Below are 16,291 nucleotides of genomic sequence, written 5' to 3' on the forward strand. Positions count from 1 at the left end.
TACATACATACATATTTCTTACCAGCTGTATACTACAAACCCAGTATGGATATGGTCAGGTTCATGCTCAGGTTTAACCCTTTGCAAAACATAAACAAATGCATACAGAGAATGTTATTTGATTATTTACAATTATGACAGTCAGTCATAATTGAAAAAGAACAACAACTAATAAAAGTATGATGGTTACGGGGCTAAATTATGTGATATTGCATAGGTACATAGACTCGTACTCGTCTTGTACTCATACTCGGAACAGCTTGAGTAAATAGATTACTCATTATGCAAGATTTCACCATTCAGAGTGTTATATTTATTGTGACTGATTGTGTAATTCAATTTTAATTACATTTTAATCCAACATTGCATTCTACATAATTTCTAAAATTATTTCACGCTTTAAATCATACGTTTTAATCAAACTATGGCAAATATGAATACAATAACTCTTTTATTTGTGATCAAATATTTTTTATATATTTAGAAATCATAAATGGCAACAACCAACCACAAACAACACCCTGAGCCTGAACGCATCCCAGGACCAACAAACATAGAGAGGATACATGGGAGGGAAACAAAACAACACATGCAGAAATAGACAACATGCAGAAACAGACATAATACAATAAAACATTATATATTCCCCTTTGAAATGAAGTGGAGCAGAAATAGAAAGTACCGTAGAATGAAAAGTACAAGTGCCTTACATCTGTAAATCTTGTCCACCACTGTACTTAAGGAAATGATATAATGATAATTACAACAATTCCCATGCCCAACCAGATACTCATGTGTTATCCAGTGATATCATGCTGTCCATTTAGAAAAATATACTATATGATACAAACATCATTTACAACTTAAAGGTTTAACCAGGACAACACTTGCTCTTCTTTTTACCACAGTGGGATCTTAACAAAACAGTTACATAACAAAAACAAAATGTAAGAAAATAAGTCTATCTTTGTATGTGTTTGTACATTTCACCTCCTTTCATTTCCCAATTTTCTCTTTACATATTGTGACATTTTCATGGGTTTACACATGCCTGGAAAGCATTTAGTAATTGCATTTTGAATTGTACAAAGTTTAGAATATTTGTACAAGTTTCCTTGCACTTCATTGAGTGCATAGTGTAGATCTTCTGTTTGTTTGCATTGATGTGGTTAGAGGTACAGTATGTTGACGGACAAAGCTGGTATTGCTGTGGAAGGACAGCGGTAGGTGGGCTGCTGGAGAGACATGTCACGATACATCACATCTGTTCTGGAGACGTGAGCCTGATGTCTGAACTGCAGCGTGACCAAGAGGTGAGGGAAGAAGAGCTGATCAATAGAGAAGAGAGTCGGTAAATTGAAATTTAGACTGCTTTTGTTCTTTTTTCTCTTTCTTCTAACTCTGTCTCTTGTGTTCTTTTTTTTCACAGACAGTACACTACTGTAACTACCTTTTAATGTGTGTGCTTTAGTAAATTCATCTCTTTATACAGAGTAGTAACTGAGGTGAACAGATGAAGCATCAAGGAGTGTTGCATAATTGCTTTTCTAATATTGACCACCACTAAAATGTGTACAAAAGCGATATATGGAAGTAATTCAAGAATACTGGGGAGTTTTTCACCCTTTTCAGCATGTAATCAGACACTCAAATATAGACACGTTCTGAACTTTGGCTCACTATATATGTATTATACACCTCACCAAGGCAATCACAGCAGCGACACTTTCTGGTTCGATCTAACACCTGTTTAATGATGCTGTCTCGTGGCTCCACGGGGAATCCATTTATTATCATCTCTGAAGATGCTACCAGGGGCTCAGGTAAAGCTTCTTGGGAAGTAGTGGTACTCCGTCCATTAGCTTTGGTTGGGGCGCTACTGGTGTTTAAAACCATAGCTTAATTACCATACTGCAGTGGCTCCTTGGGCCAGAAGTCCTAAATTACCAGGATTACCCCCCTGTTGTGTCACATTAATTGTGAGCAAGCAAACACTTGTCAGTATAAATGATCATTTAAAAGAATAATCTTTTTGAAAGACCAAGAGAGTGGGAGGGAGTGTATGGATGGAAGAAGGAGCATGTTGCCCGAGGCTTTTGCAGACTTATGAGAGTTAAATGTGCTTGAACTCACTAATGGTGCCGCCGTGCATCACATTTCTAATCAGGCTGCCAACAAAGAGGCAGGTGAGGCTCTGTGCTCACTGTTTTATTTTAGTTTAATTACAAATTGTCACGTTGGTATCTATTGCTGTAAATTTGCCAGTGTTATCCATGTGGACAGGGTTCAACAGATGTTAATTTATCCATACAGAATTCTGAGGTAGGATTTTAAAATCAGTACAGGAGAACACAGAAGATTCCTTAACATCTATGAAGATAAGCATTTAGGGTTGCAACCTCAGTTTATTTTTATTTTTAATTTTTTTTAGAAAATAGAATCCTAAACCTAAATCCTAAAGGTGATGTCAAAGATTTTTTGACAAACAGTTGAATCCCAACTGTATTCAGTGTATAATAATATTTAACACAGAAAAGCAGCAAATCCTCAGACTGCAGAAGTTGAAATAGGAAAACGTTTGACAAATGATTTAACGGCTAATCAATTATCAAAATAGGTTATTAATTGACCACTGTTTCAGCTTTCCAAGCATACGCATAGTAGCATGTTTTTAATGCAAGGAAGGGTTCTGTCTTACTGTAAAAGCAAAAATAGGAAGCCAAGCAATACACAACAGTTGAGGCATGCATGCCAGTACTGGGCATGATTTAAAATCCTGTGGCTTTCCAATCAAGTTTTAGGATTTTATACAAAATATTTTGTGTATTCTGGAAAGCTGGTTCTGTAAATGCTTGTCAGCCAAAATGTAGGATATATAAAGGCAGCAAAGGTGTTCAGTGTAAGATGGAGTGCATTGTATCTTTCATGTTGACTGTGTTGTGCTGTTTGTGCTGCGCGCTCTGCCGTGATAATTAAGACTACCTCTCCGTCATGCAATGTCATTATAATATTATAATAATATAATAAGTGTCACTGAGTGACCTTAAAAGTGCTAGTTGTTATTATTATTATCTTCCGAATTTATAAACAGGAATTTGAGACTCGTGACTTGAAAGTATGACTAGAAGGAACAGCTCATTAGGCTTTTATTTCACTGTTCATATTAAAGTTTGTTATTCAGCAAAAATCAAGCTTAATTTTTTGGACAGTTGCAGACAACTGGCTGGTTATGAATTTATCTTGGGAAATAATCGTGATCACAGTGAAAATTGGAGTTAATTTCTCACTGAAAAAAACCTAGGTTTAAAATGTTCCTACTCAGATGCAGCACACATTATCCATCTGTTGTTGTTGTTGCATAAATATAGACTCAAGCAGCATTCCTACCTGTAGTGCTATTTATCAATCCAGGTTGTTTTCCTGTGAGTTGCAGTGTTGGAGACATCGGCTGTAGAGATTTCTGCCATAGTTCCGACATGAAACTGCTCACAACAAGGTCATTGGATTATCTTGACTGATTGGGTCATGATTTCTGGACAGATACATTGCTGTTACCTATTTCTTTTGGCACTTTTGAGCTCCATAAGTCGAGTGCCATCAACTGTAGTCCATTGTATGTATTGGAGAGAAGGCAGATACTTGGCAACTCGCATCAAACCAATCTAGATTGACAAATAACACTAAAAGTAAGGGGGAAAATATGTATTTTTGATTTTGGCCTTACACTTTAAGATGTCTAAAATGGCAATTATGCTTGAACAAGTAGCAGAAACAATATTTAAGAATAAGCACGATATGAACTAACATTTTGAAAAAGAACACATAGTTGCATGATGTGATCTAGGATGTTTTTTTCCTTGTGTATTCATCTCGACTCTGTGACTCATGTCTATTTTCCACATCTGGGGCCTTGACTGGGGCTGTTTCCAAATAAGAATTCATATATTCATCCTCCCTGGAAAGAGAGCAGATATGACAATGAAATCTGACCTTGTTGGGTAACAGAGAAGATGCTGATTATAATTTACCTGTATAAGATTACTGTAAGTTACCTCCATACAATGTAATGAATTAGTTAGGTAGCCATATGGCATGCATTCAGTGAATCTATTTTCTGAGATGTGGTGGCTGCTTGTTTAGATGTAAACTAATAGTGTCTTTGGGGAAAATATACCTTTTGGAAAATTCATATTAATCTCAGCAGAAATAAACAAATATGAAGATGTTTTTGAGTGACAGTGAGGTCAACAGTTAGTGACAGAAAAGAGGCTGCAGCATTTCCTCTGAGGCAGGGCGCTAATCCTGACGTTTACCTCCATGCAGCTTAAACCAATCTGATGTCATTTGTATGTACACACTTTGACATGTCAATTATGACCTCTGACAGTGCTGAGCACATGTCGACTATAGTTTACATCTGCTTGTCTGTGTGGAGTGGGACAGGTGTGCAAGAGATGTTAACAGAAACAGTGCACTGAATGTAATGTAATGAAACGCATGCATTGTCATTATTTTAAAGATGCATCCTAGACTAGTCTCTTGTTATATTCAAATATGGATATAGTGCACATTTTATTCTTTTTTTTAAATTTAGGTTTCAATTTAAGATTTCTGGTTGCTGACAATCCACGCAATTTATCAGATTTTGTGCAACTGCCTCGATGCAGTGACGGACCATAATTGATTATTGCCTACTGATGTTACTTGCTGATTTTCCAGTCGCTGTTTTTTTGTCTTTTGTCTGTTGTCTGCTGGGTTCAGACTGCTACATTCAGTAAGTGTCTTTTTTAAGGGCAGATTGCAACTTTTCCGCAAAGTTGAACAATAATTGGAGTTTCCCGCAACTTCAACCAATCCCAGCAGTCCCACGTGCCAGACTTTGTATTAGTATGTGATTCTGAGAGCCAGAAACCAAGCAGGAGTGAGAACGGTTTGACGTCACATGTACAGTACATCGCCAAATTAAGTTCCTTTTTTCTGATATGAGACGTGTGTGACTCGAACATCTCACATTTTCCAACAAAACATGTCAGACCGTCCTGCCAACCTGTATACATTTTAACATCAATTTACGCTGTAAAGATTTTTCCCTCTGAAGTCGCACAAGCAGCTTCTGTTTCAATCATGTCGGCTCTCTGCCGCGGGCGGGGCTGCTGCTGGACTGACGCGCGTGTACACAAACACACACAGTGAATGCAGGAAAAAACTGAGATGAATTGTACAGGATGACCTAAATTGAGGACAGCCACGCTCGTTATTGTAAGTACAATGATAAGTTAAAGTCCAATAAGTCCTTAATCAAACCGAATGAATGTGTGTCCCAGCCCAGGTTAGGAAATTAAGTATGTGAAGATCAAAAAGCCACTGACACATATGATCAAATTTGATTAATTCAATAAATTATTATTTTTTTGTCTTAAATCCACCAGCCATTTCATATTATACCAACATTTGCAGCATCCTGAGCCGTTTTGGTAAGGTTACAAAGAAAGCTCAGCCAAGAATAATTTAATTCTCCCCAAGACAAGTTTAAAAAAAAAAAAAAAAAAAAAAAAAAATCACAACTTTTTTTGCTACTTTCTCTGTCTCCTACAATTTCATTGCAACAAACATACAAAAAGACATCACAACTTTTATCCCAATTATTTGCAAAATCAAGCATTTTGGGCCACAACGATCTTAAAAAAAGGCCGCGAAATCCTGGAGGGACTGGAGATTTACAAAAAGGAAAAAATGATGTATAAAACTGCCAATTAGATTACTAGATTTACTTGTTAATCAAATGTACCTGAAAGCCGTTCCTGATTGTTTTGTCCCACTTTAACCACTGGGCCTTCTCTTGGAGACCCATTGCTCAGTAGCCAGCAAGCTATGTCATTGTGCTGGCTGATATTGTTAAACAGGCAAAAAGTTAATTCATTCAAGTTTCTGTGTGTTATGTATTCCCTCCAGGTCTACGTGCTGATGTGAACAAAATGTTCTTTTGCATAAAGATTTTTCCTCAGCAGTGATTCAGCTTAAAAAAGAAATCAATATATACCAGCAGCCTTCCTCTTTTCAGATTATTACAATTTATCTTTGCAAAATGCATCCACACATGCTTAATAAACAAATATATAATGTAGTACTTATTCCAACAGTGATATGGGATATTCATGGTGAGTCATGCTTGTCACAGTTATGACTAAAATGCCACATAAACAGGAAGAGTAAAGTGTGCAGGCCTCCCACCTGTCATCTCGCCCTTCTCAGCACGGGTATTTTAGCCTCCAACATGATTCTTTTGATGCTGGAAGCTACAGTGGGTGGTTTTGACACACACACACACACACACACACACACACACACACACACACACACGCACTTGAAGACACAGACTAGCATCAGATTGGATGTCAGCAGGGGAAATGTTTAAAGTACATACTGCTGTGCTGTTCCTTTAATCTGCATCTTCTCCTGTTTTCTTAATCTCTGTTCATTGCGGTGTCAGTGTGCATCAACAGCTTGCTGGTTGCTGATCTAATTGTGAGAGAAACCCTGCAGGAGAGTGGGATTTTCTGTTTGAGGTATGGAATGATAGCCTACATGACAGGGTCACTGTGTCTTGTTGTCCATAGGTGGGCAGTGTTAGAGAGGTAATAAAAGATACATCAGGAGGGATAAGAGGTCTGATTTTGCTGCAGCTTTTTCCTGGAAGATCCATCTCTCCACCGGAGCATCCAGGCGAGAGGCCGGAGACTCAGGTGCACAGCTTCCAGTGGGGCAGAGAGCAGCTTTGTCTGTGTGTCACTTTGCCAGGAATATCCTGTTTCTGCTGTGTGTTTGAGTGGATGTGTGGCCTACATGTGTGCATTTTTTATGTTTTCCAAAAACAGTTGTTGTAGTGTTTATTTCAATGCTTTGACCCCTTAAATTTCAAAAAACATTTAAACATTTCTTGTCTAATAGAAGCATATTTTTTGTCGTTGAAGTGCTGTGTCAAAGCTCCTACATGTCTAGCTTGTCACTGCATAGTTCTCTCGTGAGTGAACTGTCTTCAGTGAGGAGCTTGTTTCTCAGGGGATTCCCACTCTGACAGTAGATTGCGCTTGCAAGCTGAGCCCAGAGCCTCATGGGATATGGATATACTTTTTGAAGTCTCCAAGGGTTTATCACATGAAGTAGTAGGAAGGGTTCATGGATGAGAAAAGGAGGGTTCCTAGTATATCTGTAAAAGGATTGGTTCACCCAAATTACAAAATAAGCACACTTTCCCTTTTACTTCTACTGACATCTAGCTATGCAAGTTAGTTTCTGCCTTCAAAGATGATTATATTTACTCAAGTTATAGTTATTTTAGCCTTTAGTAACTTCAAATAAGATTTTATAAGGGATTTGAAAGGCTTTGGATTTGGTACTTTGGTAAAATTGTTGCTGGGTAGGCATGATGTTGCCTGGTAAACAAAAACAAAAAAAACATTGGGGGGTTTTGAGGATGAATATAAATGTTGCCCACCTGATACAAATCATTGCATGTTGGCTAAATATTTTCCTTTTGTGCCTCATAGTTATCCAGACACTGACACAACCTGTCTGGTCTGTTAAATCCTCTGACGATCGCACATTTGGATATCCACTGCACAAACCCTACTTAGCTCTGCCAAGCTAAGCAGTCGGTTGGGATGCTGTTTAAAGGAAAATAAATTCACCACACTGCAGGACTAATTGTACTTGAACATCTATGTACAGGTGGACAGCTTTTTTCCGCTTGTGAACCATAAATACTACAATTAGTGGAGTCCCTCAAAGCAGCTAACACTGGTGTTGTACTGTCATGATGCATCAAGTCAGGTGGGTTGAGGGTTCCACCCTGTCTAAATGGAGCACAAATAACTCTTTGTGGCACGCTGCTACCTTGGTTAATCAAAACAATATTTGTAAATGTTTCATAGAAAAAAGACATCACACTCTGAGAACACTCAAAATGAGCATCAGTTTGCTGCCTCCATTCTTTACAGCAATTATCTGATTTTCTTCCAGGAGTCTAAGTCAGGTTTATAATACACTGGATCTTACACACTCATGTCTGTATAAACACAATAAACAGAAATAGCATTATGCACTTAAATACATTTGAAGTATGCATTGCACACATACAAATAGTATGTCTAATAAGTTTCTATAAATATCTCTGTGTTGCGAGTTAGTCTGTGGAGATTTACAAGCTCAGATATACTTTTATAATAAATTATATTATTTTATATTTCTCAACTGTTTTTATTAAGATGTCTAGAAAATATAAGCTAAACTTGCGTTGCTTCTTCTCATTAAGAGTCAAATGCTTTTCTTCCTTCTGAACCCCCTCTGACAAACATTATTCATCATGGTATCACACTTAAAGTACCAACCAACAAACCTCGCTTTACTTTTAAAGATTCCAAGCATTTAATTCAGTACAGTTGATCATATTTTATAAGTATATTCAATGGTGATTTTCTATACAAACTACCAACCAAGTATACATGTATAAACTGGTTAATATTTAATTGCGGAAGTTTATTCTTGACATTGGTAACAAGTGTGCCATTCATTTTCCAACATTTTCCAGAGCTTTACACATCTCTAACCAATCTCCACGAAGAGCATGATATGCAGTTGAAAGCTCAAGAAAATGTGAGTAAGTGGACCTTGAGATTTTAACTACAAAAACAAATTGTTTTTTTTAATACAGAAGCATATTTTGCTGTAAAATACAAAGGAAATTTGACTTAATAACATAGTAATTCAAATTGTTGTATTTCTTCTAAAAAATCTAAATACTTCTACGTTTTAGAGCTTCCACAATGAACTATCCACATTAAAACAAATATTTCTTTCCTCAGTTGTGCAATAAACATACCTTCCCTCTATTTAAGCTTAAGTTTGTAATGGTAATATTGTATCTTGTCATTGATGGATGATGATGATATCCATTCATAATGTAAATTTAAATAGTATTCATATTTTTTTTCATAATTCTTTGCATGAGAATGAAGGCCGTCCACAGTGTTTCATCTGGCTGCTGCCTCAAGACAAAGCTCTCTCGGAGGATCTCATTGTGTCTGACGTTCTCCTCAGAGATGAACTGTGGCTTCGCTCGGGAAGGAAGTTTCTTTGGCAGATGCTGGTCCGTCTTATATCGTCTCACACATGGGATTTAACACATTTAGGATCCCGCGGGACTCGACAAACAAACAACACCCCTTTCCTTCAAACACACAATCCCTCAGCTACTTGATAGGCAGTGTTTTTTTTATTATATTGTTTTTTTTTGTGTATATTTTAAGATGCATGCCTGTCATGTCCTCTTGGTGCCACCTGAGGCTGATTTTACACCGCTGAGTTTCCAGAGAGCATCCAGGAGCCTGTGAGCAGTGCTTGTTCACGTCTTTTCCATCCCTCTCCACGGTGAAGCTGCCCCGACCAGCTGGTGGAGCTGGGTAGCTGCAGGCTGCCTTGGACCGTGATCAAGTATTGATGTCTGGCTTTCCGTGCTGGCTGACTCACCAAAGAAGAGCTCTACGAGACAGAGATGGAGAGGAGCTCGAGAGGGGATGGCGTTTCAAAGGGTAGCTCGCATAAAAATTGAAGAGCTAATTGCACTGTTTTGAGCCAAGATTGTTTCTTGCTTACTTAACATACATATTTAAAGAGAAACAGTACCTAATTGTCTAAACCACATTAGGATCCCTGTTAGCCTCTTACCATTCATGTGACGTTCTCATTCGACTCATATATGGCAAACATGGCACACATTATGTGTTTGACTTTTTATGAGAAACGGCATGAGTGCATGCCTCTGTGTCCAGCCTTATCAGTGGCAAGTGTGTGGACAAAGCAGTGTGAGAAACTTATCATAGTTGCTGACCTTTTTCATCCTCATCATGCTGTGCATGGATCATCTTCATGCAGGCTGTTGTCAGTATGCATTGGTCAGACAAGGCAGCTTAAACTCTCTCTGATGTGATTGGGACAGAATGCCCCGTATGTCCTGCTTTCTTCTTTGTGTAGTGAGACGGTGCTGTTGGTCCTCTCTCCTGTGTGTATGTTTGCGTATGTGCATTTGTGTAAAGGTGCAGAAGTCTGGTAAATGACATTAGAAAGGTGCAGGTGAGGTAGGGGTCTCCAAAGCCAACCCCTTCTTACCCAGAAAATGAGCCTATATGTTGACTACAACTCTTATTTATGTTTGTTGTTAGTTGGCTGCCTCTTTTGGTAGTAATTATTGCAAGAGCAAATGTAGAAGTGAGGTGAAAAATACTGGGGGGGTCCTGTGTTTGCTTGACAAACACAAAATCCCGACTATTTGTTGTCCTCAATAGTGGAATGAACTCCTTATCAACATCAGGACGGCTGAAAGCCTACGCATCTTCCAACAGAGGCTAAAAACGCATCTCTTCCGACTGCCCCTTGGATTAAAAAAAAATAAATCTATACATATATATATATACACAGCATATATACACAGATACATGACTTGCAATGTAATAACATACACAATGAGTTATCAATGATTTTGGTACTATATATTTGCGGTAAAGAAATTGTAAGGGTACTTTTGTACACACAAACACAGGACTTTGACTTAGGAGACCTGGGTTCATGTTAAGCATGACACCAAAGGTCAACTGTTCCTTTTTAAATCCGTCTTACTCCTCCCACTGCCCTCGGCACTCCCCCCACACACAGACGTGCATGAGCACTAGGGACGCTAAAATTGATCATTGTATTGATGCATCGCGATATAGACCTAGACAATTCTGCATCAATGCGGTAATATTATACCATAATAAATTATTGCCTAATGATGTTACTTCTTGATTTTCCGGTCACTGCTTCTTCTTTTTTGGTCTTTTGTTTGCTGTGTTCAGTCTCCTGCCTACTGCCTACTGCTTGAATTTGTTGATGAAAACCATGTGTAGCAAAATATAATAAATGTGAGGAGGTGACGTATTGCGATATTGAATCAATTTGAATCGTTGATGGGATAAGCGTTATTGAATCGGGACACCAGTGAAGATTCACACTCCCAACGAGCACCGCTGTCTCACTGCTTCGAAGCGAGGCGCCATTCTGCGGAGAAAGGACTTAATTTTCATCTCACAACTCATCAAAACTACTACCTTTTACATACAACTACACAGTTTACGTAGTTTTGCATGTTATTTATTCGCAGGAGGAATTAAGGGTACAAAGTACCCTTTTTTATTTTTTTTATTTTGTTCACATAAAAATTCTAATTATACATTTTTCATATAAACAATAATATTATAATAATATATAATTGTCTTCTGATATGGAATTCACAATCTTCTAATTTCATCATATTTTCAAATGTGCCGCGTTCTTTGTTAATTTTCTCCGGTATCAAGCAACTTTCTATACTTAATTTAAAATTTTGTTGCAGCCTTTTGATATCATGCATATTTTCATGTCTTACTGCTGTTTTTGCACATGCTGTGATTTAACATTGCGTTCAATTTCCATCCTTTTCAGCCCATTCACTCAGTTTTTATTCACAACATATATTTTCTTTTCTACTGTTATTTGCTGCAGGACCAGCCCACTTTCCTCAAGGGAATCATTACATTTGTATCTAAGAGTGCGACAAAAATAAAATTCAATTTCTCTGAAACATCTGTTTTCTAAACTACAATCATCCAACCTACCAACAGAATACACTCAATTATTTGGGTCTGTTTGGCTAAAGGACTCTCTCAAAGTGTTTGCCCTAAAATAAACACTAATTATTCATATTCAATTATTCTTGTTTCCATAGCAATCTGTTAGCAGTCAGTGAATATGGGATATTATAGTTTTGCTTTTGATGTATTAACTTAGATTAACTGTCAGATTACATTTGTTCAATCTGCAATTGTGCATGGTTTTGGCCGCTAGTGATTTTGTCCAGTCTGTCTCCAATGTACCCTGTCTCTCACCCAGTGCATGTTGGGATATCCTCGAGCCCCTTAGCAGACTGCCTTCAGTGACAAAAGAGCTTTTTTTCCTTTTGACTCATATCATCAGGATTTAAATAAAATAGTTATACTAGAGGGTTTACTTTTAAGACATTGGATCTGATGCTTCCCAGGAAACATGTGTTTTTGCATTTTCAAAAGCCAAACTAAAATGTTGACTGTAGTTTCCTTATGAAAGTGACAACTTGAAAGCAAAGAGCAGCTTTTAACGGAGCAGACTCAGAAATTCTGATCTAAACAGAGCCGGGTGGGAATGGGAAAAAGACCGATAGAAACAACAAAAGACAGACAAAACGAGAGAGATGCATGCTACGTGCCAGGAATAAAACGATTTTGACAAATGAAGACAAGGCTTAAAAGCTTAGCTTCTGCTTCATTGTTCTCAGTTCCATTTAGATGGTTGCATAAATTAAACTATTAAGTTCATGCTTTCAATTCAGTAGCTATAGTGTGTGCCCATGGTGCTAAGGCAGACTCTTAAATTCTCCAGCTGGTAGTAAATGGGCACTTAAAGGTATGATTACACAGTTAACATATGCACAATCACTATGTAGCCTTTACCTCTTGAGGTGATGCTACTGCTACATACGCACACTTAGACACAATCTCTGTACTGGTTTGCGTGCAGTTTAGTGTCCCAAATTCCCTGTAACGTAACCCCATTTGTACAGGTCCTAACCTATATAAAAAACCTATATGGTCAGAACAATGGGATGTCTGAGCAATGGATGTTGGACTAGTGGGCTGTTGGACCAAAGGGAATTTTTCAGGTTATCGAGAGGTTGGAACAATAGAGCGTCGGGGAAATGGGCAGTCCCCCATCTGCATGACAGTATTTTGATGCCGGAATAACTGTTGACACGCAGGATTTATTACTTCCATTAATCATATTTAAAGAAGACGTTTTAGTTTGCTGTTTGCTAGTATTACAAACATCACACTTTCACATTAATAATCAATGGTTTATTGGTTCCTGGAAGACTTTAATTGTGAAACATTTTCAAAAGTAATGAGTTTTACTAACAGCAACTTGACGTCAGTGAAGTGTGCCAAAGTACAGTCGATCAAAATTAAAAAAGATTTACCTAAACATAAAACATTCCCATACCCACCAGATATCCCACATTAGCATGAATATCATTATTGTAAATCTATGTGTAATTTGTTTTATTGTGCCTTTTAATGATTAAAATGATTCTACCTGGTGTTGTTTAAACCCAGATATTATTTATTTATCAACAAACAGTCAAAGTTCAGACACATAAACTTGGATTATGCGCTTTAAAGGGTTAGTTTGAAATTTTGGGAAATCTAAGAAAGCGTTATTGTTGAGAAAAATGCTCTCTTGCTGACTATGAGAAGTTTGATACCACCACAGTCAGCAGGTTAAATTTGTAGGTGGAGCCAGCAGCCTTTTTAGCTTAGCATAAATACTGGAAAAGGGAAAAACGGCTAATGGCATTAAAGTCCGCAACAACTAACTTGTAGAACCTTTAAAATGGCAAAAAATTTAGATTTGATTATCAAACTAAATGTAACATTTTAATAAATGATCTCTGGAAGTTCTGGTAGGTGGATTTTGTTACTTTTGGACATAGCCAGGCTAAGTGTTTCCCCTTTTTCCAGTCTTTATGCTAAGATAAACTAAGCTAAGCTAAACCTGCTGCCGGCTGTAGCGTCATATTTATCATACACATCTAAGAGTGGTATCTATTTTCTCATGTAGTTCTTGGCAAGAAGGCAAATAAGCATATTTCCTAAAAATGTCAGACTATTCTTTTGAAGACTTTTTCACATCATACAGTGTGGACAGTATCTGGAATGGATTTTAAACTGTATTCTGTCTTTATGAACAGCCTAAGGATCTTACTCTCAGCACTACTTCACTTTACAGACGGAATTTATAACTATCCTCACAGATGTTGCGCTCACGTTTTCTTGGATGGGCTGGAAATCACCTGATTGAAATCTGCAAATGAAACGCCTTGTGTGATGTTTATGCTAATACAGGGGGAGCTGCGACTGTACCAAGACGCTCAGTGTCTAAAGGAAAATTCCGGTCGATTTCAACACGTAGCTCTGTTGTTTGTAAATTTGGAGTGCTGTCAGTAGAGAAAAACAAAAACAATCGGTGCTGCCTACACCATGTTATTCTCCTGCTATCAAACGGACAGAGTTAAACAGGGCAAGTTTTAAACTTGTTTTTAACCTCTAAACATGTTCAAAATGTCAGTAAAAGTGCCAACCCATGTGCAGTGATTCCTTCCGAGTGAACACAGTGAATCTGACTGCTGTAGATGTGAAGGAAATGCTTGAAAGTTCTGCTGATTCAGCTCTGTTTATTTCCGGGGTTGATACTGCAAGGAGTGCTTTGGGACCGTCTACAAATTACAACACCGAAAAGAGATACAAAAATATTTTCAATAATAAGCATATGCTTATATTTTTAAAGTAAGTGCTGTAGTACAACTAGCAGGAGACAAGTTATAATTGAGGTAAGTTTGGAGACACTTTATTTAATCATTAAATTAATAGCCTACATACTTTAGTTTTATCTCTTTTCTGTGTTTCTAGTTTAAAGACGGTCCCTAAGCTCTCTAACTGCCGCCTCAACACCAGAACTAAACACAGCTGAATTAACACAACTTTTGTGTATTTCTTTCACATCTACTGCAGTCAGATTCACTGTGTTCACTCAGAATCACTACACATGGGTAGGCACTTGTAATGACATTTTGAACATGTTAAGAGGCAAAAACACGTTTAAAACTTGCTGTGTTTAAGCCTGTTGGCTGCTAACTCTAGCAGGAGGATAACATGTTGTAGACAGCACCGATTGTTTTTGTTTTTCTCTCTACTGACAGTTCTCCAAATTTACAAAGAGCTACGTGTTAAAATCGACTGGAGTTCTCCTTTAAAGTCAATACTAGAATCTCTTTCATGCGACCTTGTGCCATAAGATGAATGTGCTTTATAGACTTATTATTAGAATTATTTTAGACTGGGGAATTGTTTTTACATCAATGTATGAAGTTTTGGACATTTAATGTGTTATATTCAGAGCTTCATTTGTTAACCAGGAGGTCCTGGAACAGAAAGGGTTCTGGCAGGTAAGGGGGAGAGAAAAAGTCACAAACACAGAGCCTGGACCACATTGGACAAGGCTATGTGCTAGATGCTAAAAGTAAACTGTCATTAAAGCAAAGCATTATTTGTTGTTTTGTTTGTATGTATCAATCAGAGCATTTACAATAATCATTTAAAATCAGCAGGGGGGGTGGTGCTTTGGGTGCTCTTTCTCTCGTTGTAAAGGGGGTTGGGGGGGGGGTCGCAAACACCAACCTCATTACTCTGGAAGGTTGCGACTTAAAAGGTTAAGAAAACACTGTATCGACATATACATATTGTGCATATCGAAAATATCAACATTTGACATGTCAGGTATTTAAAGAGAACTGTCATTCTTATCATTCCTTATCTTATTATTCCCTCTATACCTTAGGTGGTAAGTCACACTGCCAAATAAAAGTGAGACGTACACTTACTAAATCAGACTGATTTTGGGAAATGGTCAGGGTTTAATCTTGTTCAAAGTCCCCGCTGAGTGTACCGTTTTTCCACCACCACACAAATAATTCTTGGGGTTGCGAAAATTAAACCAGCAGGGGACAGAGAGAAGATCAGTGAGACCACATCCACCATGGATGCGTATTAGTGTTCTCAGAATGGCTCACTACAGCGGTAAAGAGCTTACTGACTACATTTACAGGTTTATCAAGCCACTTTAATACTGGCTTTATACGTGCAAAGGATATCTTGTTGTTGTTGTAGTGCCAATTTGTTATGTACGTTATTGTAGTGGAAGTTCCTGTAACAGGAACAGATCCAAGAAATATTATTGTGTGTGTGTGTGTGTGTGTTGTGTGTGTGTGTGTGTGTGTGTGTGTGGTGTGTGTGTGTGTGTGTGTGTGTGTGTGTGTGTTGTGTGTGTGTGTGGTGTTGGTGTGAAACTGAAAACTTGGGCGTGCAAATTATTCAGCCCCTTACTTTCAGTGCAGCAAACTCTCTCCAGAAGTTCAGTGAGGATCTCTGAATGATCCAATGTTTGACCTAAATGACTGATGGTGATAAAGATCCACCTGTGTGTAATCAAGTCTCCGTATAAATGCACCTGCTCTGTGATAGTCTCAGAGGTCCGTTTAAAGCGCAGAGAGCATCATGAAGGTTATGTTTGGCGTAAAAGCAACACAGCTCATCACTCTGAACACACCCTCCCCACTGTCAAACATGGTGGT

This window comes from Etheostoma spectabile, chromosome 15 (assembly GCF_008692095.1).
Source record: "Etheostoma spectabile isolate EspeVRDwgs_2016 chromosome 15, UIUC_Espe_1.0, whole genome shotgun sequence".
NCBI lineage: Eukaryota > Metazoa > Chordata > Actinopteri > Perciformes > Percidae > Etheostoma > Etheostoma spectabile.